The 26,178-nt window shown below is 39.4% G+C and overlaps 1 long non-coding RNA gene across 4 annotated transcripts in view; it reads left to right on the forward strand.

The window, feature by feature from the left end:
• LOC149123544 (uncharacterized) overlaps positions 1–26,178 on the forward strand; it is a 240,457-nt gene that overhangs the window by 103,080 nt on the left and 111,199 nt on the right. Inside the window, exons 3-4 of one of the 4 annotated variants that reach the window (XR_016217154.1) lie at positions 19,420–19,581; positions 20,083–20,382. The exons of the other annotated variants lie outside the window; for them this stretch is intronic. This is a non-coding gene — a long non-coding RNA (uncharacterized LOC149123544). Of the gene's footprint in view, positions 1–19,419; positions 19,582–20,082; positions 20,383–26,178 lie in introns of those variants that run through there. 4 annotated transcript variants of the gene reach the window in all.

The raw sequence follows: 26,178 nt of genomic DNA on the forward strand, positions 1-26,178 counted from the left end.
GTATACATTATATATGAAAATATAAAAAATGTAGTTTTGGTTTAGTTAAATCTTTGGAAGCATTAAATATACCCCTGAAAAGATCAATCAACCATGAATGCCTCCCTTGCAAATGTAAAAATGTTATTTTCTATTTTAAAAATTATATCTTGTCATTCATTTGGAGTAACTAATTCTTTGCTAGTAATATGAATTATAAATAGTAATTTTATCTATCTGTCAAAGTTATAGGTAATTACTATAATAATTTTCAGTTGACCTACAATGTGATTTAACCAAGAAATGGGAAAACATGTATATTAGATGTCCTTGATTAAATTTTATTTCTTTTTTCAGTCCCTAGACAAATACTTTAATAACTTTTATTAGTATCAAAATTGCCTGTAAAATTATCTCCTATTGGAACAACAGTATAATATTCATTTATACTTAGAGCAGAAAATATATTATTAAGGAAGTACATAGCTTCTTCCCTCTATGGGCTGTCAATGTTTTAATTTGGGAAAATTAATTTCTTTTTTAAAGCCCCTAAATGTTTTTTGCAGATATTAAAATGGAGGAAAAGGAGTTCATATTATTTCTTTAATTATCTGTTATACAAATGTGACTTATTAGCACAGGAATTGTATTAGTTAAGAGAATTTAAAATGTGATTTATAGAAATATGGAATTTTAAAATAACATCTCAAAGATATTTTACTCCTATAATTTTCTTTTTGTTTTTTAAGATTTATTTATCTAATTGAGAGGCAGAGTTATAGACAAAGAGTGGGAAAGACAGAGAGAGAGAGAGAGAGAGAGAGATCTTCTGTTCTCTGGTTTACTCCCCAGATGGTCACATTGACCTGAATTGAGCCGATCTGAAGCCAGGAGCCAGAAGTTTCTTCCAGGTCTTCCGTGTGACTGCAGGGGCCCAAGCACTTGGACCATGATCTGCTGCTCTCCCAGGCCATTAGCAGGGAGCTGGATTGGAAATGGAGCAGCCAGGATTTGTACCAGCGCCCATATGGGATGCCAGTGCTGCAAGGCAGAAGCTTACTCTATTATGCCACAGCACTAGCCCCCAACTCCTATAATTTTCTTATAATTCTTTTTTCAAAGTGCTTGTCATATATACATGTCAATGTGCCCTGATGTTTTAGATGTACTTTTATAAAGTATATAGTTGTTTTTTAATTATTCAATTTGTACTGTTCTTTCAACATTTAATTTTTTGATAAATCAATATTCTTTTTCATTTCTATCATCTCACTGTATAATTACATTTTTGTCTGTTTTTCTAAGGTATGTCTTATATATCGCATTACTTTTTAGAATAGAACTGAACTTTGATTTTCCCCTCAATTGATTTTGACAGTACACTCCTTGTCACTCATTTATTGGTCATAATTTTTATATGCTTGCTCAACTTAAAATTTTATGTTAATCAACATCTCTATAATATTCTTGGACAAGCAAAGGAGCTTAGAAAATATACTCCAAGTATATACTCCATTTATTTCATAATTATAATTTTAACTTTTTTAAGCATAAACTGGGTGGTTTAATAACAGAAATTTACTGTCACAGTTCTGAAGACTGAGGGTCTGAAATGCAGATGTTGGCAGCATTGATTTCTTCTTTTTTTTTCTAAGATTTATTTATTTATTTGAAAGTCAGAGTTATACAGACCGAGGAGAGGCAGAGAGAGAGAGGAGGGGGGTTCCATCCAATGGTTAACTCCCCACATGGCTGCAACGGCTGGAGCTGCGCCGATCCAAAGCCGGGAGCCAGGAGCTTCTTCCGGGTCTCTCACGCAGGTGCAGGGTCCCAAGGACCTGGGCCATCTTCTACTGCTATCCCAGGCCATAGCAGAGAGCAGGATTGGAAGTGGAGCAGCTGGGTCTCGAACCGGCGCCCACATGGGATGCTGGCGCTTCAGGCCAGGGCGTTAACCTGCCGCACCACAGCACTGGCCCCAGCATTGGTTTCTTCTGAGGGCTGTGAGGGAAGAACCATGTCCTTCTCCCTCCTGGGCTTGTGATTTACCAGTTGCACTGTTGTTCTTCCTGTCATCTTCCTGTCAGGAATGTCGAAATTTTCCAAATGTGGCATTAGAGGCTACCCTAAAAATCTTACTTTAACCTGGTTCCCTCTGCATGGTGCCCATCTCCAAATGCCATTAGAGGGGTAGGATACCAACACGGACAAGCTGGAGCGGCAGTTCACCTCATCCTACTCCCCCAGTGAACACTGTTATCATGGCAGTTCTCGTTCTTACTGTCAGTGTTTGTCTACATTTACACACGTTCATCATGCTCACTGCAACCAGATGAAATTGTAGACCCTCAGACATTTCTTTCTGGGTTTAATCATTTTCCAAAATAAGTTCCTTCAGTGAATTTCTATTTGATGAACTTTATACCTTTATCTGAAAGTGTCATTAATTTCTTCTAGCTCTTGAATAATAGTTTATATATTCAATTCAGGGTTGGCAGTATAGTTTTTCAGAAATATGGAGATACTTCTCTCTGTCTTTTTTTGTCATCACCATGTGAAGAATATTGTCCATCCTATTTTTTAAAGAATTATTTATTTATTTAGAAGGCAGGGTTATAGAGAGGCAGAGGCAGAGAGAGAGAGCTTCCATCTGCTGGTTCACTTCCCAAATGGCCACAATGGCTGGAGCTGGGCTGATCTGAAGCCAGGAGTCAGGAGCTTCTTCCAGGTCTCCCACATGGGTGCAGGGGCCCAAGTACTTGGGCCATCTTCCACTGTATTCCCAGATCATAGTAGAGAGTTGGATTGAGGTGGAGCAGCTGGGTCTCGAACCAGCAGCCATATGGAATGCTGGCAGTGCAGGCAGCGGCTTTACCCACCACGCCATAGCGCCAGCCCCGTCCATCCTATTTTTGTAACTTTGTGCATATTACATCTTTTCTCCATAACTGCTATGAAAATCTCCCCCTTCTTTTGTTTCTGAATTATTACTATAAAGAGTTTAGGTTTAGATTGATTTGTATTTATCCAGTTTTGGATTTGTTGAGGTCCCTGAACCAGAAGAAATCCTAAGAAGTTCTAAGTTCACAGATAGTATATTTTCAAAAATATTACTTCCCCTTTTTCCTTTTATTCTTCTTGAATTGGGAGACGTTCTCAGTATATCTCTCATATCTCTTAATCATTTTTATGTTTTTCATCCCTGTTTTTCTGTGACTTTAGAAATATTCCTTACATTCTGTGAAATCATTTTTGCATTTATATGTGTTGAATTTTAGCTAATGTAAGAATTTTGTTTGGTCAAGTTTTTCAAGAAAATTCAGTTTTCTTTAATGTCCTATTCCTATTTTTACAGGGCTCATAACAAATGCACAAATAAAAGTCTAAATATCCTAGGTCTATATATTTAAACATTATAAATTAAGTCATCTTATAACATATGCCTATCTGCTTTTGACAATTACACCTTCATAATGACATAGAAAATAAGGTTTGAAGTCAGAATTCTTGGACTCACATAATTGCTAGAATGTGGTGCTATCAGGAAAGCCAGTCCTTGGTCTCAGGGCTCCTATCCTGTAGCCTGTTAGCCTATTCCTCTTCTTCACCCACCATTGTGTCTATCCCATAATTTAGGGGATTATCCACTTGTAAGTGGATACTACATCCATTCATACAGGCTCCAGCCCTGCTCCTATAACAGGTACCTATTAGCCACCCTTCTAACCTAGGAATGCGAATACCAGTGGTTCACTCTGTCCTCAGGATGACCAATGCTGAGAAGAAGCCCAAGCAACCCAGGAGATAGTCTAAGGTCATGTGTGCAGGGAACTTGGGGTTCTTGTGTACCAACCAAGAGTGTGGCCTAGAAGAAGAGCAGCAGAAACTCAGACTAGAGGCCTCGTGAATCCACACCCCTTGCCCTGTGAAGATGAGTGGCCCATTGCTGGCCCTTCAAAGTGCAAGACTCAGGCTTAGGTCTCTTGTACTTAGATCATTTGAAATCATTGCTGTTAAATTGCTGGAAAACAAAAATACCAGCATCCCTTCCTTCCTTAATCAGGGCCTGTTCCTGAGTCCACTACTTTGATCAAATGAACCTACTGGTGATGGATATAACAAAAATGTAGCCAATAAATATCTAATGATTTCTGTTTTCCAGACATCAAGTTAGTGTTTGTTTTCTTACTAACATATCTTGTTCTTGCTTCCTTCTACCCACTCTTACTGTTCAAGACATTTACTGTCTTTCTCCCAGACTCTTGAACTCATTGACTTGTCCCTTAGTCTTACTGTTAGCAATAATTTTTAGTCTCTTCACAGATTTAAAGATGAGATTCCAACACTTGGGTACTTTGACAAAGCATATGTGCTATCAACTTTTATTATCTTTCCCATCTTAATTCCTTATCATACCTTTTTACAACTTCCAACTACATAAAAAAATTGTAATGTCCCATTTTTCCTGATTTTTTTTGTTCAATATCTTTCTTTCTTCTGCCTCTTACACATTTCTCTCTGTGTTGCCTGTTCTATGAATCCTCTTTTGGCCAGGTTCATAGGCTCCTTTGTTTTTTTGTTTTGTTTTGTTTTGTTTTTTTCTTATTTTTTGGACAGGCAGAGTGTACAGTGAGAGAGAGAGAGACAGAGAGAAAGGTCTTCCTTTGCCATTGGTTCACCCTCCAATGGCCGCCGCAGCCGGCGCACTGTGGCCGGCACACCGCGCTGATCCGAAGCCAGGAGCCAGGTGCTTCTCCTGGTCTCCCATGCGGGTGCAGGGCCCAAGCACTTGGGCCATCCTCCACTGTACTCCCTGGCCACAGCAGAGAGCTGGCCTGGAAGAGTGGCAACCGGGACTAGAACCCGGTGTGCTGGCGCCGCAAGGCAGAGGATTAGCCTATTGAGCCGCGGTGCCGGCTCGTAGGTCCCTTTGTGCCCTGAATTGTATTCTGAGATATTAGCATCTGAGCACTTAAAAATTGATCACAATATTTCCTTACATGTGTCTCTCCCTTCTGGACTATGAACAATTTATTTAGCTTGTAGCCTCTGGAGCTAGTACATTGTGAGCTATATACATCATGTTCTCCATAAGTTCAGCTTTCAAAGATGTGAATATGTAAGCAATCAACTTCAGTCTTATTGCCTGATTAATCCTCAAATAGCTCAATAAAGCCTGTTTGTGCTTGCTATTTAAGTGTAAGAGAATTCACAGTGTAGGACAAGGAAACTAGCTGCAAGGATGATTGAATGCCTTAGGGTTTTTCATACTTTTGGAATTTTTCATAGAACTGGCAGTGTCTGTGTAGCTGGGCCAATCCCTTTAGCTATCTATTGTAGAATAAGTCAACAGTTCATGTTCTTTCTCCTGTGATATTTTGTTCATTTTTTAAAAATCCCTCTTTGACATTAAGGAAAAAACTCAGATTCGTTAGGAAGAGCCAAAAAGAGAAATGATGGCACTTAGCACTCTGGTTCAAAAAACGCCTCAGGCAAAGCTTTCCCAAAAGTAAACTATTATTTTTTGCATTCAAACCTTCTGCGTCTTAGTTTATCTGCTTCCTTCCTTCCTTCCTTCCTCTCTTCCTTCCTACCTCTCTACCTACCTACCTACCTACCTTTTATAACTACATGAATGCCTTTTGCTATGTCTCATGTTATTTCAGTGTAAATGCCTTCATTCTTCTGAATTAAAACCTTTTGTAGGGAATACTGTGCTAATGATAGCTACAATGGAAGAAACTATATACAGAAAGTTAAAAAAAGTTGAGTCTTAGCAAAAAAAAAATCCCTTATTCATCTATCTGTTGTCTTCTTCTGTGTATATGTTTTATTTTCTCACTAAGGTCACTACTCAACCAAACATTGTATCACTACATTTCTGTAAGAACACAGAGCCCCTGCTAATGACTTCTCCAGACTGCAGTATGAGGACCAAGTCTTCTCTTCAGGAGGGTTTTTGCTGCCTTTGGAGATAGGGCCAATCACCAGGAAGTCTCCAGTGTGGGTTATTACAGGTGTTTCAGCTGCCAGATCATGGAAATCAGGATCCAAAACATGGCTTAGAGGCAGAATCTGCTACGGAAGGCAGCCTGTTACTTGCTTGGGCAAAATCTCAGTCTTGGCAAATTGAAGGAATGAAAATGTTTACCCAATTCTGTGCTTCTGTGTTTTATAAATATGGTTGTAATTGCATCCAAATCAACTTTAAGTTTAGAAAATGCCCGTGACTCAGAACTACAAGATGTAAGTGTTGAATGGTGACTTTCCTGGAGCACAAATTGTTAAGAATTATCCCCCTTCTTACCCCTGAACTTTATCTCCCCACTCTTTCCACTCCAGCTTCATGATCCAGCATGACCATTTTCTTAGTTTTGTCTTTTTAACCTCATCTAGAAGACTTTTACTAAGGTGTTATTATGCGTTGCACTGTTTTAAATGGTGGAGTAAACAAGCGCATCTAGGTGCAGACACATTCTTAAAGTGTTCACGGTCTGAAGAAAGGGGCAAGCAGGAAAACAAGCAATTATCCATGCGTGTTAAATTGGAGTACAAACTATGCATGCAGGAGATTCTAAGGACGCCTACAGGAGTGAGATGGAAGTAGGATTACTAAAAGCAAGAAACCAATTCCAGATGAAGCAGATGCCATGAACAAAAGCTGGAGCTGGAGCCACATAATGTTTAGGTTGATTGAGCATTGCTCAGGCTTCAAGTACAAGATGAAGAGGGATGGGATTTGAAGCTAACAGTTGCATGCATAGAAGGGACTAATGTGCTTCACTCTGCAGATCGTGTGAGCCAAACAACACAGCGAGGTCGGCTTGACTCCTCTGTGGGGTGGCCAACGGGAAGCGTGGGTTGGGACAAAGGAGGGGGTGAGCCTACATGACAAGCACAGCTGTAAATTATGATCCCCTAAATGCCATCTGTTTGGAATGGTCTTTTGTTTTTTTCATGTATATTAGTACCAAAACATCTTTATGAAACAGCATCTTTTAATTGCTGATGGCAAATTTGTTTCTGACAGTTACAGTAGTTTATATGATAATACTGGAGAGTATGGACAGCAAGCATCAATCACAGAGTGTGGCTGAACTGGAAAATGAAAGGTGATTTTTTTCTTAGGTAGATGCTTCCTTACGGAGGAAGCTGCTGGAGAAGAAATGGAGGTTTTTAACCTGTTGCACTATATAAAATAACACCTTAGGGTTATGTTCCAATTTCCGTCTTCTTTGGAAACACTCAAGAGTTGCTGAGTTTTTACACAAGTTACCAAAACTAAAAATGTTAATGGTAAATGCCAATTTATAGGTGTCGCTCCCCGTCTTCGTGGAGGAACGACACAGGACCCTGCGCTGTTCTTTTGTCTGCTCGGCCCTCCCCGGGTTTGCTGCTGCTTCTTCCCGGGTTGGCTACCGACCCTTCCACCTCCATGGAAGGGCGGTTCCCCCTGGCCACTTTCCCCACTTCCACAGGGGAGCGGCACACCGCCGGCCAGCTCTCTTGGGGGCTGCACAGGTGTTCCTTCAGATAGATGTTCCCCTTAGATGTTCCTGGTGCATGCCGTCTCTCTCCTCCTTTAAAGTCCTCCTCCGCCAATCCCAACTCTGCTACCCACACGCCGAGTACGCTGCTCTCCTCCAATCAGGAGCAGGATCAGCTCCTGGAGGTCATCACTCAAGTTGGCAAGAGGCAGCTGCGTAGAAGCTGTTTTCTCCTCTCCCAGCGCCATATTGTGGGAGAGCAGATGCATAGAATAAGTCTTAATTCCAGTAACTCAGTCCAGTCCGGGTTGCTCCCCACAATAGGCAATTTTATTTATTTGTAAGGCAGAGTTAGAGAGACAGATAGATAGACAGACAGAGAGAATATGAATCTGCCAATGGGTGGTTCACTCCCAAGATGGCTACAACGGCCAAGGCTGGGCCAGACTGAAGCCAGGATCCAGGATCCTATTCCAGTTCTTCCATGTGGGTGCAGATGTCCAAGTACTTGGGCCATCATTCACTGGTTTTCCGACTAGTAGTATCAGGGAGCTGGATCAGAAATGGAGTAGCCAGAACTTGAACTGGCACTCATATGAGATGCCCATGTCACAAGGTGGCAGCTTTACCTGCTATATCACAATGCCAGCCACAAATAATTTTATTTAAATAATGATTTTTTAAAAATCCAGAAGCATTGAAGTTCAGCACTAACCCCCCATCTCTGAAAAGTCGAAGTATTGCCTCAAGCCACATTTTTTAAAACATATTTTGTTTAATATTCATTTTTGTTTGAATGTTAGCAAAACCTTATTCACTGCTGAAATTTTTATCCACTGAGAACTGATGTTCATTTCCTCAAAATTTCACACAACCCCAAAACTGAAACATTAGAAAAATTAAAAATGGAAAATAATTAGTTTTAAAAAGCTTTCTGTTCATATTTTTTCTATTGTGAAACTGCATGAGTAGGCGCTCAGGCCAGTGTTAAGAAAAGACTGTGGGGCCGGCTTTTGTTTGCTTTGTTCTTTATTAATGCTTGATATCATCTCTAGATGGAAGAGTCATTTAATAATCAAGAATGCAGAATTAGACTGAAGGGTGTGAGGGTATATCCATAAGTTCATGAAAAATAGAGTGAAAAAGATGTTTATATTATAGAAAAATTATTGAAATCCATGCATTGTTTTAGTAATATATGTTTTTCTTGAACTTGTTGAAGATCCATTGTAGGCTGCTTAAATTTGAGTTCTAGACACATATTTAAAATTGATGGTTTTGGGGCTGGTGCTGTGACATAGTGGGTAAAGCTGCAGCTTGTGGCGCTAGCATCCCATATGGGTGCTGGTTGGAGTCCTGGCTACTCCACTTCTGATCCAGCTACCTGCTAATGTGGCTGGGAAAGTCCAGAAGATGGCCCAAATGCTTAGGTCCCTGCATCCACGTGGGGGTCCTAGAAGAAGCCCTTGGCTTCAGATCGGCCCAACTCCGGCCCTTGCAACCATGTGAGGAGTGAACCAGCAGATGGAAGATCTTACTTCCTTTTTCTCTCTCTTTCTAACTCTGTTTTTCAAATTAATGAGTAAATTAAAAAAAAAAAAAACTTATGGTTTTGATCCATTAATGAGTGGATAAATTCATTTTGTGGGTTTAATGAGTATTTTAACTAAAAAAATCAAAGGTATTACAAGTAGTTAGGTAAGGTTTGTGTTGTTAAATTTTTTTTCAGTTATATGCACAAATGAATAGATGCGACCACCTTTTCTCTTCTAATATGATGAACAACATTTTAACTATTTCCTTGCCACTCTCGAGCTGTGTGGCCATATGACTTAGTTCTGGCTAAAAGAATGTGAACAGAAGGGAAATATACCAATTTTGGTTGTGCCTTTGAGAGAAGGCAATGTGACCGCTTCCTTCTGTTTTATACTTCAGTTGGAAGGCTGGCATATTGGTGAGAATTGGAGTCAGCATTTGTCACACTACATAGAAATGACATATTGAAAATGAACTCAAAGCCTCCCTATCATCTCTGAACCTCTCAGCTGACTTCTTATTAAAAGAAAAACAAACTTCTCTCTTATTTGAGCTTTTGTTGTTGCAGACTCTGTGTCCAGTGGCTGGATTGAGTGGGATTGTAGGAATAATACCAAAAAATATTATATTGGTTTAGTGATTAGGCAACAGGGAGTGAGGATACAGTTGTTACACTGGAAAACTGTTGACAGTAAGTATATTGTGGCAAAATATTTGCTAAAATGGCTCAGAGTAGTTGGATGTATGACACTTGCCAACCAAACCTTTAACTCTTCTAATAATCTTGTTGCCTGGTGGCTGGAGTTTTTGTTTTTGAAAGACTTACTAGACAGATGAATTCCAGTAAGAACCAGCCACTTGAGAGTAAAGGAAGTTTAGTTCTGCTAAGGTAGGGATTCTTTTTCTGTGGCCTAAGATCCAAGTTGACCAAATGTCTTATAATTAATTCAGAGACTTAAAAAATAAGTCCTAACAGAAAGCAAAGACTTCTGTGCTCAAACTGAGCCAGTGATAAAATAAATTTGTAAATCAAGAAACAGTCATAGCAGATGATAAGAGTAGACAAAACCATTAAGACTACCAGATAATGGGAGCCAGTCTACTGGGAAACATTAGATTAAGGAAGCTGTCTTTCTACTGATGCTGATTGTTTTATTTTTCCTTAAGGTAGTTACCGTTAAATTGAGCAAGAACATGATTGACTGGGTACAGAAGCAAGTAAACAAAAGGGCAGAGTTTTCAGCCTAAATGGAAATCAAGTTCACAGACCTACTAAAATTTTTCACTGCATTGTGTTGCCAAAAAATCCATGGGCCAGATTTGCAGAAGTCTTTCGTAGGCAAATGTTATTTTGCTAAACCTGTTGCAACCATTAAGAAGCAATCTCCAATATTCTAAAGCTCCAGAGCTAGTAAAACTTTCCAGTGTCTGCTTCACATGTGACCAGAGAGATAACAGACATACAAAACCCCTCCCTGAAGGCAACGTATGTATCTAAAGGATAATGACCAAGGAGGTGCTCACGAGAATGTGGGACCACGGCCTGCCAGACAGCTTAACATGGGAAATTGATCCACTGCCACCATAGTGAGTTCAGTTATACTGTGTTGTTTCTGCTTTTCTGTTTTCAGAATTTTTTTTATCATATCTGTCCTGTTCCTTTTCACCATTGTCTATTAAGTTGGGAAGTGAGGGACAAATATTTTGGTGTTGTCTTTCTTGGAGGGTAAAAGCACAGGAGCATGTTTGAACCGTGAATGAGAAGAAAAGTCTGACCTCAGTAAACAATGATGCCAAAGGTTGAGTTAGACTTCAATATCTATTTTCCTTTTCTGTTGTGGAGAAAACTGCCTTTGCACAAATTCACGCTCTCACTGTCCCAAGGTGATCTTGGAAAGTGCAGGCTCATCTAGGGGCTGCATGTTCTAGTCCCTTTTGTGTATATGTGGATCATTGAGCTACTTGCAGTTAATGCCATGAACATAATGCATGAAATCTGTCACTTCTTGTCCAAGGTGTTTGAGAAACAGGAATACCTTCTCAATCTTCTTTTCTCACTTCCCCTTGAATGGAAAAAAGGATAAGGACACCTTTTTTACCCCCAGCAATGGAGACCCAGTATCTTCAATCAGGTCTCTGGGTGAATTTCAAACATAAATAAGGAGTTACCTTTTAATGTGTTTGACTTGTTTTGCTATTGGAGAGCCTCTCTCCCACTCTTAAATAACACCTAGCTTTAGCCTGGCAAACATACCCTTTGATGTGTAATAGAATGTTAGTTCAGGGCATGGCTGCCCAGCTAATGCCGGTATTTTCCGGTCTCTTTTGCATTTAAATGTGACTGCATGATTAATCTCTGCTAGTGGAGTATGAATTGAAATGATATGTGTGACTTCTGTTGTGTGCCATTTAAGGGAAGTGATATAACCTTTTTTCCTCCCTTTTTCCTACTAATTGAATGTGGGTATGATAATGGGAAGTGAAGTACCCATCACAGACAAAAAAGCAATCATATGAGGAAGACAGAACACTAAAATAGAAGGAACCTTGGTTGACATGTCAGGTCCGGTCCTCCTATTTGTAATTTAACATGAGAGAAATGAACTTTATTTTTAAAATCACCATTATTTTCCATCTCTTTTATAGCATGTGAACAGCTTAATTTATGCACCTGTGTGAGTGTGTGTGTATGTGTCTATAGACAATAAAATTTACTTTTGACAAGAGTTACAATTTTAAACAGTAAACAGTTTAAACAGATGGTTCCACCATATTAAATATATGAATGTCACTTTAGTCTGATGTCTATTCATTTCTCCTAAGTGTTCCCTTCTTTGTACCATCTCAAGGGCTTTGGGTACATTGGAAAGTATAACTTAGGGCTTTTGAATTTTAGTGCAAATCAGGCTGAGTTAATTTTAGTTCATGTCCGTAAACTACCCAACTTTTTTGAATAGAAATAATAGGTCAGTAATGAATCAATTACTAAATGAATAATATTATTGTTTACATACCACAAATAGGTTAAAAGTATAAAACTAAAAATACTTAACCACAAGAAGGCACTTTTCTTTTTACCTTATGACTTATTTCTACTTTTCATATAACCTAATAGTTAATTATCTTACCAAACAGAGGTGAAATGGATCTTTTAATTTTGTATATTATAGTGATAATTTTTGTATGGACTAAGATTATTTTTTTAAATGCAACAAGAGCTCTGGACTTTGTTGAAGATAAATATGAAAAGAATAATAAAGGATATGTACACTAGCCTCGAAAGTAAGCAGAAAAAGTAGAGTGATTCAGTGCCACTTATTCTTCCACTTTAATGTGTTATCTATTTGTCTTCCAGCAGAGAAATGTGTGTAATAGAACTTGAAAATCAACACTGCCACTAACTCTTTCGAACAGATATTTTACTCCTGGGAAACTGGGGCTGGAGCTACATATTTACAATTGGGAAGCATCTATGTTATGATGTTGCTGGGAACAGACTCTTGCAGAAAAGAGGACATTCAGTTGGGATATAGAAGACTTGTATTTCTTGGACCTACCAATAAACATTTATTGGACAGGATAAAATGTAAACTATTTGTATCGACATTTCATTATCTCTAAATGAGGGGTTTAGCTAGATGATCTCTAAAACCATATTAAATTCAAATAATGACTTATGGGGACGGTGTTGTGGCACAGTGGATAAAGCTGACACTTGCAATGCCAACATCCTGTGTGGGTGCATGTTTACGTCCCAACTGGATGTATACTTTTTTTGCTTCTGGGAAATAAGGCAAAGTGTAGTGCAAGACTTTATGCTGTACCTTCGAAAAATGTTCATTGCTTTCAGCTTCTTCTGAATGCTGTAGAATCTCACCCCTGCCTCAGCAGCAAACATAGTTAGCATTTTATCCCCCAGATGGCAGTATAGCATTCCAAGTTCAAAGTGACCTGGTCCAGTGCTCTTGAAAAAGGTAATAAAAGCTTGTCTCTGGCATGTTTACATGCCATGTTTCTTCCTTTTGGAGGAAATATACTACAATTCTAATGTAACAGGACTTGAGTAATCAGAGATAAATAGTTCATTCTGAAATGAATGCAGCAGTAATCCACTCTGCCTGCTTCGCAGTCCCATGTCCAGTGAAAATCAAGTAAAACAATCACACAAAGTAATCTAATGCAATAATGGAAGTTTAAAAAATGATTCTGTGTATGGAACACATGTCTATTTTTAATTTTTATTTTACATGTTATTTTTTCTGACGTACAGCATAAAGGCCTGTAATTCACATTGGGTTATTGCCCAAAAGCAAAATATAGGCATCTAAATTCATCTCTTTCCATTGAGAGAGGCTCTGCCATGATGACAAGCCATTTTTATTGTTGGTATTTTCATTAAATTACCTGAATTTGATGTAGTTTTGGAGTTTGAAAAAAATCTACCAAGTGGATTAAGGATTAAACAATTTCATAGAGTTTCTTTCTTTGTAAAATGATGGGAAAATTCACCATAATCATCACATAAGCGATTATAAACTATGTTTACCATTGAGGGTGCTATGATTGCTTAGCAGACATAAAAACAAAGAAACAAAATACCTTCATAGCGTGAGCATTACAAAAGACCTCAGAAATAAAATCCAGTGGAATTATTGGGATTAAAGTAATATCTACTGATTTGGATGATGGTCAAAGAAATTAGAGTGACCCAGTGTTTGTCACCGTACATAAAATTCAATCCAGAGTAGATTAAATGCTTAGATGCAAGACATGAAAATTCTGAAAGAAAATATGGGGGAAATGTTTCAGGACATTGAATGAGCAAGTAAGGATTTTTTGGATGAGATCACAAAAGAACAGGAAACCAAAGCAAAAATAGACAGACATGATTTCAGCAACATAAAGTTATCCTGCTCAGCAAAGGAAATAATCAACAGAATGAAGAGACAACCCAAAGAATAGGACAAAATGCATTCAAACCTTGTATCCAACAAGCAATTAATAACCAGACTGCAGGGGCCGGAGCTGTGGAGTGGTGGATAAAGCTGTTGCTTGCAGTGTTGGCTATCCCACATGGGTGTCTGGCTGATGCTACACTTCAAATCTAGCTCTCTGCTATGGCCTGAGAAATCAGTAGAAGATGGCCCAAATCCTTGGGCACCTGTACCCATGTGGGAGACCCAGAAGAAGCTCCTAGCTTTGGATTGGCCCAGCTCTGGCCATTGTGGCCATCTGGGTAGTGAACTAGCAGATGGAAGATCTCTCTCTCTCTGCCTCTGCCTCTGCCTCTGCCTCTCCCTCTCTGAAACTCTGCCTTTCAAATAAATGAGTGGATCTTTAAAATAAAATAAAATATCCAGACTACAAAAGGGATTCAAACAAATGAACAATAATCTGATTTTTACAACGAGTACTTTCCAAAGAAAAAAATACAAATAGTCAACAGGTACATTAAAAAAAAAAAAAAAAAAAAAAAAAAAAAAAAAAAAAAAAAAAGCTCTTCCCTAATCAAGGAAATACAGAACAAAACCAAAATGAGATAGCACCAGACCCTGGTGAGATTGGTTATTATCCAAAAGAAAATGTAAGTGCAAGTGAGGATATAGATAACCCTTGCACACCATTGGTGGAAAGATCAATTAGGATAGCCATTGTGGAAAACAGTATGAAGTTCCTCAAAAAAACTAAAAGAACTACCATATGATCCTGATATAACTTCACTAGGTATAAACCTAAAGCAAATGAAATAAGTGTGTTGAAGAGACATCTGTACTCCAAATATTTGTTGCAGACTGTTCACAATAGCATGGAAGTGGAAACATCCTACATGTCCATCAACTGATGAATGGAGAAAGAAAATGTAGTACAGATACACAATGGAATACTACTCAGCTGTAAAAATGATGAGATCTTGTTATTTGAAACAACATGGGTGGAATTTCACCTTAAGTGAAATAGGCCAAACACAGAGAGATAAGTACTTTATGATATGGGTCACATGTAGAATCTAAACAAGTGGATTCAGTAGAAGTTGAGAGAATAATGGTAATTACCAGAAAGGTAGCTAAATGGGTACTAAATTGCAGCTGGATAGGAATAAACACTGGTATTCTATTACACAGTGTAATGCAAAGAAAAAAAAATGCTACAGAAAAGGTTTTGCATGTTTTTACTGCAAGAAATTATAAATATTTAAAGCATAGATATTTTTACCCTGACTGGACATTGCACAGTCAGGTTTTGAAACATCACATGGTACTCGATATGTATGTACATTCTTTACCTATCAGTTAAAATTTGTAAAACAGAAATTAGAACAACCTTTTAAGTTTCCACTATATATTAGATGAATCATATTGTATAGATTCATTGTAATAAAACAGTATTCATTGGTAATTATATGAAAGTAGTAGAAATACAGATATGAAGATAATATTTTGAAAGGTTATGAAGAACCATCTTGAAAACAAGAAATAGCTCACCTTGATAGGTTTTTGAATGTAGTTAATTTTATATTCTAAAGGTTCCTTCACATTTAATTCTAATACTCTATATATACCTGTTTTATATTTTGAAGAAAAGGGTTTATGTCTCAGAATTTGGATTATTTTGATTGGATACTTATAAATTGATGGTCTAGTTTTACCAAAGATACTCCAGATGAATACTTATTCATGGAATAAAACTTTTTAGCTTCCTTTATGTAATCTTCCAGGCATAGTCTCATATTTCTCTCTCCAACTCAGTCAAGCACAAATCTGTATATGCATATATATGCATGGCTTGGGAAATAAAGGTAGGGAAGATGTACACGGGTACTTCAAAACCTTATGGTGGAGCAAATACTTGGCCTAACCATTAAGATACCAGTTAAGATGCCAGCATTCCTTATTGATCTGCCTATCTAGATTCAATACCTGGCTCCGGCTCCAGACTTCAACTTTCTGGTAATGTTAATTCCTGTTCATACGGACCCAGAAAGGCAGTATTAATGGCTCAGGTGGTTGAGTTCCTGCAATTTATGTGGGACATTTAGCAGCTCACAGCCTTGATCCAGCCCATTGTGGCAATTTGGGGGCACGAACCAATAGATGGGAGTGCTCCCTCTCTCCCTTTTTGCTTCTCAAATAAATTAAAAATCATGAAGAATATTTTAAAAAGCTCACAAAAAACTGAAATTAAAAGCTAAGTATACTTTGGAAAAAATTATGAAATCATGTGTATTCATACCAGGGTCTTCAGTAGTTTATAGAAAATGCATTTTATGGAAACACTGTGGATGGTTTTGTATCTGCAGTCAGTGAGTTAATATTCCAGTGGCAAAGGCAAACTGCATGTAATCATGAACAGCGCAGAAGTTGTAAGAGCCAGCATGGAAGGACTACTGGACTCTGAAGACAGCGTGTGACACTGGCATCCCAGATGGGCTCCCGTTGGAGTCCTGGTTGCTACACTTCTGAGCTCCTCCCTGCTAATGTCCTGGGAAAGCAGCAGAGGGTGGCCCAAGTACCCGGTGGCCTTTCACCTCCCAGTAGAAGCTCCAGGCTCCTGTGGGCTGTGGCCATGTCCATTGAACCAGTGGAAGGAAAATCTCTCTCTCTATTTCTCTCCCTTCCTCTCTCTCTCTAACTCTGCATTTCAAGTAAATAAATTATCTTAAAGTATGCCATCATTAAGATCTTGGTTCTGCTTTGTGGCTTTGGACAGATTACTTTTCTGGTTTCTTTATAATATTATAATAGTAAAGAGTACAACAACATCCCAAACTAGTTGTAGGTATAACTATAGAACCCCCAACCTGGATCCACTCACTTGATGCTCAGAAAGCTCATCACTGACATCAGGGCGTTGGAACAGCATAGTATTTATTTGAAAGGGCAGAGCAAGGAGTGGGGCAGCTATTGATTAATCTCCAGGCTCCCTGAAGAGTTAGGGGCGAAGGTTCTTATGGATTAAAATTAAGACTGAGCGGTGTGTGATGAGCTCATGTCTAAGTTCCTGCATGGCCACTGGTGCCCGTGACCTTCGTTTGGTGGGTTAGTGATGCAGTGATCTCTAGGGAATTTATGATGGCCAGGTGGGCTCTGGTTGATCTGTGGGTTACTGTGAAAGTGGCAGTTACTTTCTACCTGGAACTGAAATTCCCCTAAACAAACCCTTACAGACAATATTGGCCATCAAGATTCTTCTCTATTAGACAAGGAAATGACTAAGTCTGGTGATTAGAACTTTGTTAGACCAGCTAGATCACTCCCTCAAGTCAGTGATTTTTTTGAAAAACACAGGCAAGGATACTTTGGGCTAAGGGAGACAGAAAAGAGGCTGGGTCCTGCTTCTGCATTACAGAGGTTCTGTTTCACACTTACTTCATAGGGCTATTTTGAAGAAAATGAGGTAATCAACAAAAGTGCTTAGCATATAGAGAATTAACACATAACAAAGAAAAAAAAAGTCCTGGGTTAAGAGAAGTATGAGACCAATAATAGAATTAATACTTGAGATTAGCCTTTGGGGATACCCTTTAAGGACTGTCAATGATTTATTAAGAGAGGAGAATAGAAAGGGCAGTTCAGAGTAAGATAATAACACTGTCAAATGGTGAAGGAAGAATCAGCCACTCAGTTTTGTTGCAAATAGAATAAGAAAGAAAGAATTGCAAGTCCAAACATTAAAGTTAAGGATAATTTGCATTTGGCTAATCAGGAAATTTTGCTTAATCAGAAAATATTGGGAGACACTGAACATGGATAATCAGATTTGTGCTGTATCATTTGGGAAGCTCTAAGAAAGAAAGTTGAATGTCAAAGGAACTAGAGATAGGAAGATCAGAGACAAGAGAGGCAGCATAAACCAGAACAACAATAGTTACCATGACCAACGCTTAAAATGATATTATCTACTTAAAGGCTCTTGTAGTAGCCCGCAAAGTTTGACTTATCTTTTCTGTCTGGCTGCAGATGCCTGCTCTGTCTCCCACTTGCACAGCATTTGAGACACAGCGTTAAAAATTCTACAGAGAACTGACTATATTTATCAACAGGCTCTCTTCACTATTTCCAGAATACCTTAGACTCTACAACAGAGGGAACCTCTTCTTTTTCTCATAACTGCATTTTGTTTGCAGTTTTTCTCCCCATTTTGCTTTTTCTGGACCAGCCCATCACTACTGATAAACCTGACCAGTCCTCTTTTCTCTTCCCTCTTGTTTCTTTTAATCTGATTTTTTTCTTACCACCTGTCTCTGATCTTTCCCTTAAGTTCCAATCCCTAATCCTGTCCTCCTTCCTCCCTTCCTTCTTCCTAAATTGACTCAAACAACCTTAACCCCTTCTACCACTGAAGGCTAAGGAGTCTTCATTTAGTTAGTGGGCCTTGCTTTTCTGAAGAAACCATGCAATCTGAAATAAAGCCACAGGCAGTGCAGATGGAATAGGGCTCTTGCTCTCTGTTGCAGTTGTAGAACAGTCTGAATAGAAACAGTATGATCTGAGCTCTGGAATCGTCCTTTATTGAAGTTGAAAACTCAATTATAAGTCTCCGGAAAGAAGAGCAATAAATAGCATTCCTTTGAGGCTTGCAAGAGGAACTTTACCAAATCCCAGCAGTTTCCATCAGTTACCTGAATTCAGTTAGTACACCATGTCTTGAGCCAGTTTAGAGAAACACAATGGAGCTTACTAAAACAAAACAAAACAAAAACACTGTTAAAGTGAAGATTTGTTAAATGAGAAAACAAAACAATGAAATCCTAAACTTTGAGGAATCTGAGCTTTTCTAACACAGCATCTCTGGTCTCGTTGTCTCTCCCCTGGGCACTCTCACTGGTTATTCACCACAGCCATCTGCTTTCATCTGTTTCCACTGGCATGCAATCCAAAGTGGCTGTGCCCAGCTTCTGAATTGACATGCCCTTGGTTCCAAAGATCAGAACATGGTAGATTCTTCTATCCAGGACGTGAGACTCTGACTCGACAAAGGTGAGCAACTAAGGTGGGCTCTGGAGTCATACAGCACATGGCTACAGAACTATGTTAGCCATGAAGGACCTGGCTTAGGCAACAATAATCAGTGGATTTTGTGAGTTGGGCTTCTGTGATGACTCATTTCTCCATTGGATTTTCTTCAGCTGGCAGCCAATGGTGAAGAGACAGAGCAGGCGGAGAAGCTCTGGGAATGGCTAAGCATTCCTCCCATCCATCCACATTCTGTTACTCCAGCTCCGTCACAGCGCTCATCTAAATGCAAAAGAGGCTGGACAACCCGGCCTAGTCATAAACACAGGAGGAAAGAAAATGGAATCATTTGCCAGAGGGACATATCCTTGTTGGTCGGCAGGCAGGTTGTCAGAACTGCGTTGGGTCTTGGGCAGATACCATAATGATGCCGTCTGTTGTGAGAACTTTGTGTCTTCTCCTAGGATTTCGGTGGTGTCCCGTTGGCCAGCTCAGCTCCAGCAGCCTCCTTTGAATTGCTGGCTTCAGCAGAATGGTGTTATATTCTGGACAGCATTCAAGAGAATTAAAGCAGTGTCTCGACTTCCTTTCACCGTTACTCATCTGTGTTCTCAGATTGTTTATTGGTAATCTCTATTTCTTTTTAATGTCATCTGTAGGGGGAGAAAATCCTATTTCAGCCAAGAGATTTCATTCTGTAATTACATCACAAAGGATCGCTTTATAAGGAAGGCATTGACTTTGAATTTCTGTCAGCTTCAATTTAAGCAGATGGAAAACTATGGAATATATATCATAAACAACCATCCTTTTTGAGCTTAGAAACCAGGAAGATTTCTGCTCTCCCAGTCAGCTGACATCCCTAGGACATGCTCATCATTCCTACGCCTGAAGAATTCAACAAATAAACACTTTGTTCATAAAACACAAAGTGGATACCATATTTCAGACAGAAGGGAACAGAGCTGTCTCTCAAAATGAGGTCTCATTGTTTCAACACATCAGACAGTTTTTTCCCCTCTCTTCTCTCAAACTTGTCTGACAAGGCTGACTGCATTTGCTCTGTGGGCTAAACTTTAAGAAATCTATAATAATCAAACCTTTAAATTACCTCTTCTGTTTAACAGAAATCTTTCTGCGAAGGTGCTGTGGGAGTGGAGAAAGAATCCTAGCTGTTAAAACCCATGTCAGCTCATCACAGAAAAGAGATTTGCTCTATGACTACCTACCGGTAGTAACAATTTAGGAAATATGCCTTTTCATCTCTAGTTACCCATCTCTGCTACAAACGCCAAAAGAAGCCCCATTGGTATGCAAGCCACTGAAGTATGATGCACTGCGGAAGTATAGATCTGTACGCCTGCAAAAAACCAGATATTGAATGTGCTTGTTGCTATGTATACAGAAAGTTAATCTCTAGGTTATTTGTTATTAAAGAATCCAAATACCATATCAAGGCAATATGTGGAAGCCTGTGCATTTCCTAAGCTCTTAACACGTCTTAGAATAAATGCATGAGATTTCATGGACAGGAAACAACTGACTTGAGAAAATCTGATATTATGAGAAGCTGAAAGTAATTGAGAGTTTTAAATTAGAAATAAAATGTTTAAAGACACCAAAATTCCCACCTCCTGCAGTAAGTCAGGAGCCTCAGGGCTAGGAAAGAGGGCAGAGTTTCCTTAGGTCCTGTTAGAATAATGGGCCTGCACCCCCAGGCCTGACGAAACTGGGCACAGTTAACAAATGTTAGTGGAATGCGTGTTGCTCTGGAAAGCCCAAACTGCTCAGAGAGTGCATTTGAAGAGCCTTTCTGGACACCCCCAACCCACCTCATCTGGGTCCTGGTGGTGCTTTGCGTCTCCCCCAACAAGCCTCTTAAGAAGGGACTTTGCCTGGTGCTCAATGAAAGAAGCCTAGTCTCAAACCTCCTTTCTCTATCAGGGCAGGCTCAAACCCCACTCTCTTCATCCGCCCCCATGTTCTGTCCCCCTAAAATAAAGTCTTCTCTAACTAGCCACCTCCTCTCCTTCTTTGAACCCTATAGTCCTAAAAACCAACAGGTTCCATATGTAATCATTTATTTTTAATTAGGTTTCCATTTATTTCTTTTTTGGAAGAAACAAACACACACTCACACTCACGCAGATCTTCCATTGTCTGGTTCACTCTGCAAATGCCTGCAATTATCTGGGATTGGGTCAGACTGAAGACAGGAGCCTGGAACTCTATCTGGGCCTCCCACAAGGGTAGCATGGACGTGAGCCATTACTTGTTGCCTCCCAAGGGGCACATTTGCAGGAAACTGGATCAGAAACAGAACTAGAACTTGAACCCTGGGACTTCGATATGGGATGTTGGCACTTTAAGTGACATCTTAACTGCTAGACCACATGTCTGCCCTTGAACCCAGTCACTTGTTTTTATCTGCTTAGTAATTTCACCTAATTTCTGTCAACTCTTACCCTACAGGATTGTACACATCTCTTAAAGTGAGGACCTCAGTTCATCCCCATCCTCATCATCACTTGGGAGTGTGGTAGAAGGGGGGAATCTCAGGCCCTGACCTAAACAGCCTATTTTCTGCATTTTGACAAGATCTTTACATATTTTAAATACATGTTGCATTTTAAGGAGTACTGACCTGTCTCTCTGCCTCTAGCTTTTCTCATTTCCATTCCATTCTGAGGTCTGAAGCCAGAGTAATCATTATAGAATTCAAATCTGATCATGTCACTATCTTGCTTAACATCGTGCATCGTCTCCTTGCCTTTTGGCTCAAATGAGTACAAAACCCTTAAATTAATTTTTAAAGCCCTCAAGATCTGATTCCTGATTCCTCTCCAGCTTCATCTCACAATGCTTCCCCTTCTTACACCCTTCTATAGTGGTCTTTGTTCCAAATAGGAATTTGTTTCTCTAACGAGGTCCCTGCCTTTTCTGTTCTTTGGTTTAGAATATTGTTCCCCCTATAATGGTCAGCCTCAGTCCTCTAGGATTCAATTTAAAGTTTAGCTTGTTATGGATCCTGCCCTTTGACTACCTACGTCTCCTGCCATCATTTCTTGCCTTACCATAATGCTCAATGTTGTGTTAAATTGTTCAATGCATGAACGTATCAATAAACTTTAATATCTGTGAGGACAAGAATCATATCTGTCTTGGGCAGGGCAATATTCCCTCTTGTGCTTGGAATAGCAACTGGCACAAGGCTGTTTGGACAGAATGACCTAATGAAATAACTTCCCATGAAGACGAATAGGCACTTTTCCACATCTTTATGAATGCCTGTCTTCTGAAACTGAAGCACTATCCCAGAAAGGTGAATCAGGCTTATTCTGATGGGTTCCAGAGAAAGAAAGAGGGCCTGTGAATGGCTGCGCTGCGCTTTTATTTCCTCACGGTGTTAGTACTAAAATATATGTTCAACAAATCAACCAGAAATCGTAAGTAGAAGTTTGAGGGAGAGAGAAATCAAACAAATAGGTATCATTTACCAGTGCTGACAGTGAGATGGATTTGGTCAGTAAGTTCAGGCAGGATATGGAATAAAGCATTGTTACCTTTAAAAAAAGCAATGAAAAAAGATGATCTCCCAGACTATTTGCAAGTCTAATATCCACTATTTTCATCTGATCTTCTGAAGTGTTAACCATAAATACTAGTCTGAATTTGCAGGAAAAAATAATGTAGTTCACACTTTTGAATGCCCATATCACTAGTTCTGTACAGAAACTGATAGTAAGCTGTTTTATTAACTGGTGTGACCAAAGGGATTCATACACCACATATGTCTCTACTTGGTTGTCACTAGTACTAAACTCCACCATCAGAGAGTACTTCCTTTGAAGTTGTTCCTTCTCCAAGGAACCAATGTTAGAAATATTAATACCACAGGAGAAGCAACATATTTGACTATTATCCATAATCTCCTTTATTTAAGTTCTTTTGTGAGCACTCAATCCTGTAGTTGAAACTAGTGAGTGGCCTGCCCTGTGGCATAGTGAGTAAAGCCGCCACCTGCAGAGCCAGCATCCCCTATGGGCGCCGGTTCGAGTCCTGGCTGCTCCACTTCCAATCCAGCTCTCTGCTATGGCCTGGGAAAGCAGTAGAAGATGGCCCAAGTCCTTTGGCCCCTCCACCCGCGTGGGAGACCTGGAGGAACTCCTGGCTGTTGGCTTCGGATTGGCACAGCTCTGGCTGTTGTGGCCAATTGGAGAGTCAACCAGCAGATGAAAGATCAATCCCTCTATCTCTCTCTAATGCTGCATTCAAATAAATAAAGTAAATCTTTTAAATAAAGAAAACTAGTGAAGAAGGGAGCAGTGCTAGATTTTATAAAGTAAGAGAGCTCTATGGTTCAGGTTTAGCTAAAATATTTCTCAGAATTTTTCAGCTACCTCAAACTAAACAATATGTCCCTCCATGTGATTTTATCCTATTTCCAGTTTCTTCATTCAAAAGATATTTACCGAGTGACTCATGTTCTATGTGTGGTTCTCAGTCATCAAGATGCATCAATAAATCAAAGAGACAAAAATATCTGCTACTGTATATCTTGCATGCTAGGGAAGGGTAGTCCAAGGTCCAAAAGTTTGATCATCTCCAAGAAGCTGGAGAAATACAGAATGTAGGGTGCCCTGAGGGGTACTAAATCCTCATCTGCCTGTCAAAAGATCTTCAGGTTATCCAAACGCATGTTGAAGTTTGAGAAAGACATTTGGGTCACTTTTATTTCACAAGATCTTCTGCCTTTTAAACAAGGTATCTGTTCACTTAAAGCCTGCTTGGCCCACTAGGCTAGAAGCTGCCTGAGGTTGAGGATGAATGGGCAAAGATGGAAGACAAGGGCAAACAGAAGTAACACGCAACTCTGCCAACCCAGCTTTCTGCCGATTTCTCTTTTCAGCTTTACCACCTGGATTACATAGTGCTCAAAGGGCAGGGAGTCTGAAACCTAGGCAGGAGAATTAACTAACATCTGTGAATTCCTCGCTACCTTCTGTCTCATTTTCATCATCTCTTTCACTTTTTAAATGTGCATGAAAAATACTTATGTAAGCATATCTGGAAGGCATTAATTCTTGAGGCTAAAAAAAAAAATCTTACGGTTTTTGGTACATGAAAATCAATTCAAAATCCTTACCTCTACTTTCCTCCAGCAGCTCTCATTTAAGAGATTCCTTTTTATTTGAATTTTATGGCATAAACTGATCCTTTTTAGCATGGATAATAGGCTTTGGTGAGTGATAGGATTGTCACCTACATTTCACTTTCTGTAACCCATACTCCCACAAGGGTTTGCAGACTAACCACATCCCATGGGCCCAATTTGTCCAACTGCACCCCATCTATTTTAATATGACCATTGTCTAAGTCCATTTGCTGTTAACAGAACTGAGTTCTGCAGACTGGATAATGTACAAGGAAAAGAGATTAGATGAGCTCTTGGTTCTGAAAATTCAACAGCATACCACCACATCTGCTTGGTATATGGTAGCTCCTTCCTGCTGAGTCATCACAGGGTGACACTGTGGATTCAATAGATAAAGTCAAACTGGATTCTACAAATAGACCAGCTCAGAAATAACCCATTAACTCATCAATCCACGTGTGAGGACATGACCTAATTATCTCTTAGAGATCTCACCTCTTGATATCATGAATTTTGGTATATACTTTGCAATCATAGCACTCCTAAAGAGGGTTTTTTTTTTTTAAATATATTTTTAAATTGTTGAAAAAAATTAAAGGTGGAATTTCATGACACATGAGAATTATGTGAAATTCAAATTTCAGTCTACATAAATGAATTTTTATTAAGATATCTTCATGCCTGTTATTTACATTTTACCTATATCTGCTTTAATGCTGTCATGGTTGAGTTGAATAGCTGAACTAAAGAACATATGATGAGGTAGGTGTTATATTGTCAGGGGCTAAGTTCCCTTTTGGGAGCACTCATCCCATATCTGAGTGCTGGTTCAAGTCCCAGCTACTCCACATGCTTTTTTTTTGTTGTTGCCAGGCAGAGTTTGACATTGAGAGAGAGACAGAGAGAGTTATAGACAGTAAGAGAGAGACAGAGAGAAAGGTCTTCCTTCCGTTGGTTCACTTCCCTAATGGCTGCTACTGCTGGCGCTGTGCCGATCGGAAGCCAGGAGCCGAGTACTTCTTCCCAGTCTCCCATGTGGGTGCAGGGACCCAAGCACTTGGGCCATCCTCTGCTGCCCTCCCAGGCCACAGCAGAGAGCTGGACTGGAAGAAGAGCAACCAGGACTAGAACCTGGGGTGCTGGCGCAGCAGGAGGAGGATTAGCCAAGTAAGCCACGGCGCCGGCCTCCAGGTGCTTTTTATCCAGCTTCTTGCTAATGTACCTGGGAGATAGTGCACATTTGTCCAAGGACTTGGATTCCTGCCATTCACGTGTGAGACCCAGATGGAGTTACTGGCTGCTGGCTTTGGCTGTTATGGCCATTTTGGGAGTGAACCGGCAAATAGAAGATCTTTCTTTATCTCTCTCCCTCCCTCTTCTTGTCACTCTGCTTTTCCAATAAATAAACAAGTCCTTTATAAAAATAAATATTACTGTTTCGACCTTCACAAGAAAAATTTGCTAGCCCCCACTCTGAGTGTTGTTCCATAGAAATATGTGAGTCACATATAGTTTTGAATTTTCTAACAGTCAGATTAAACAAAACTAAAGCACAAATTTTTAAAATAGATTATACTGAACCTTGTATCTTCCAATTATTATCATTACAATGTGCAATCAATATTGAAAATTAAGATAATTATATTTTTATATTAAGACTTCAAAATCCAATGTGCATTTTGGAGTTTGATGCATATCAGTTGGATTTGGCCACACATATTAATACGAAAATGTGGTTAGTGGCTACCATGTTAGTGCAGGTTCAGTAAGTACTTAACAGTGAATAATTTAAATCATCTTAATTGTAGATATGAAACTAAATATAATAATTTGAGACAACTTTTTATGTTTTATTTATCTTTCAACTACTTAAAAGGCAGAGCAGTACAGAGATGGAGAGGAAGAGTATCTTCCATCTGCAGCTGAACTCTCCAGATGCAGAGCAATTCGCACAAACACACACGCACACACGTAGAATATATCTTCCATCTGTAGGTTGACTCCCTAAATGCCTGCATAGCCAGGGTTGAGCTAAGCCAGGCCAAAGTCAAGAGCCTGGAATTCCATA

This window comes from Oryctolagus cuniculus, chromosome 11 (genome assembly GCF_051225735.1).
Source record: "Oryctolagus cuniculus isolate XC-2025 breed Fujian yellow rabbit chromosome 11, ASM5122573v1, whole genome shotgun sequence".
Taxonomy (NCBI): Eukaryota; Metazoa; Chordata; class Mammalia; order Lagomorpha; family Leporidae; genus Oryctolagus; species Oryctolagus cuniculus.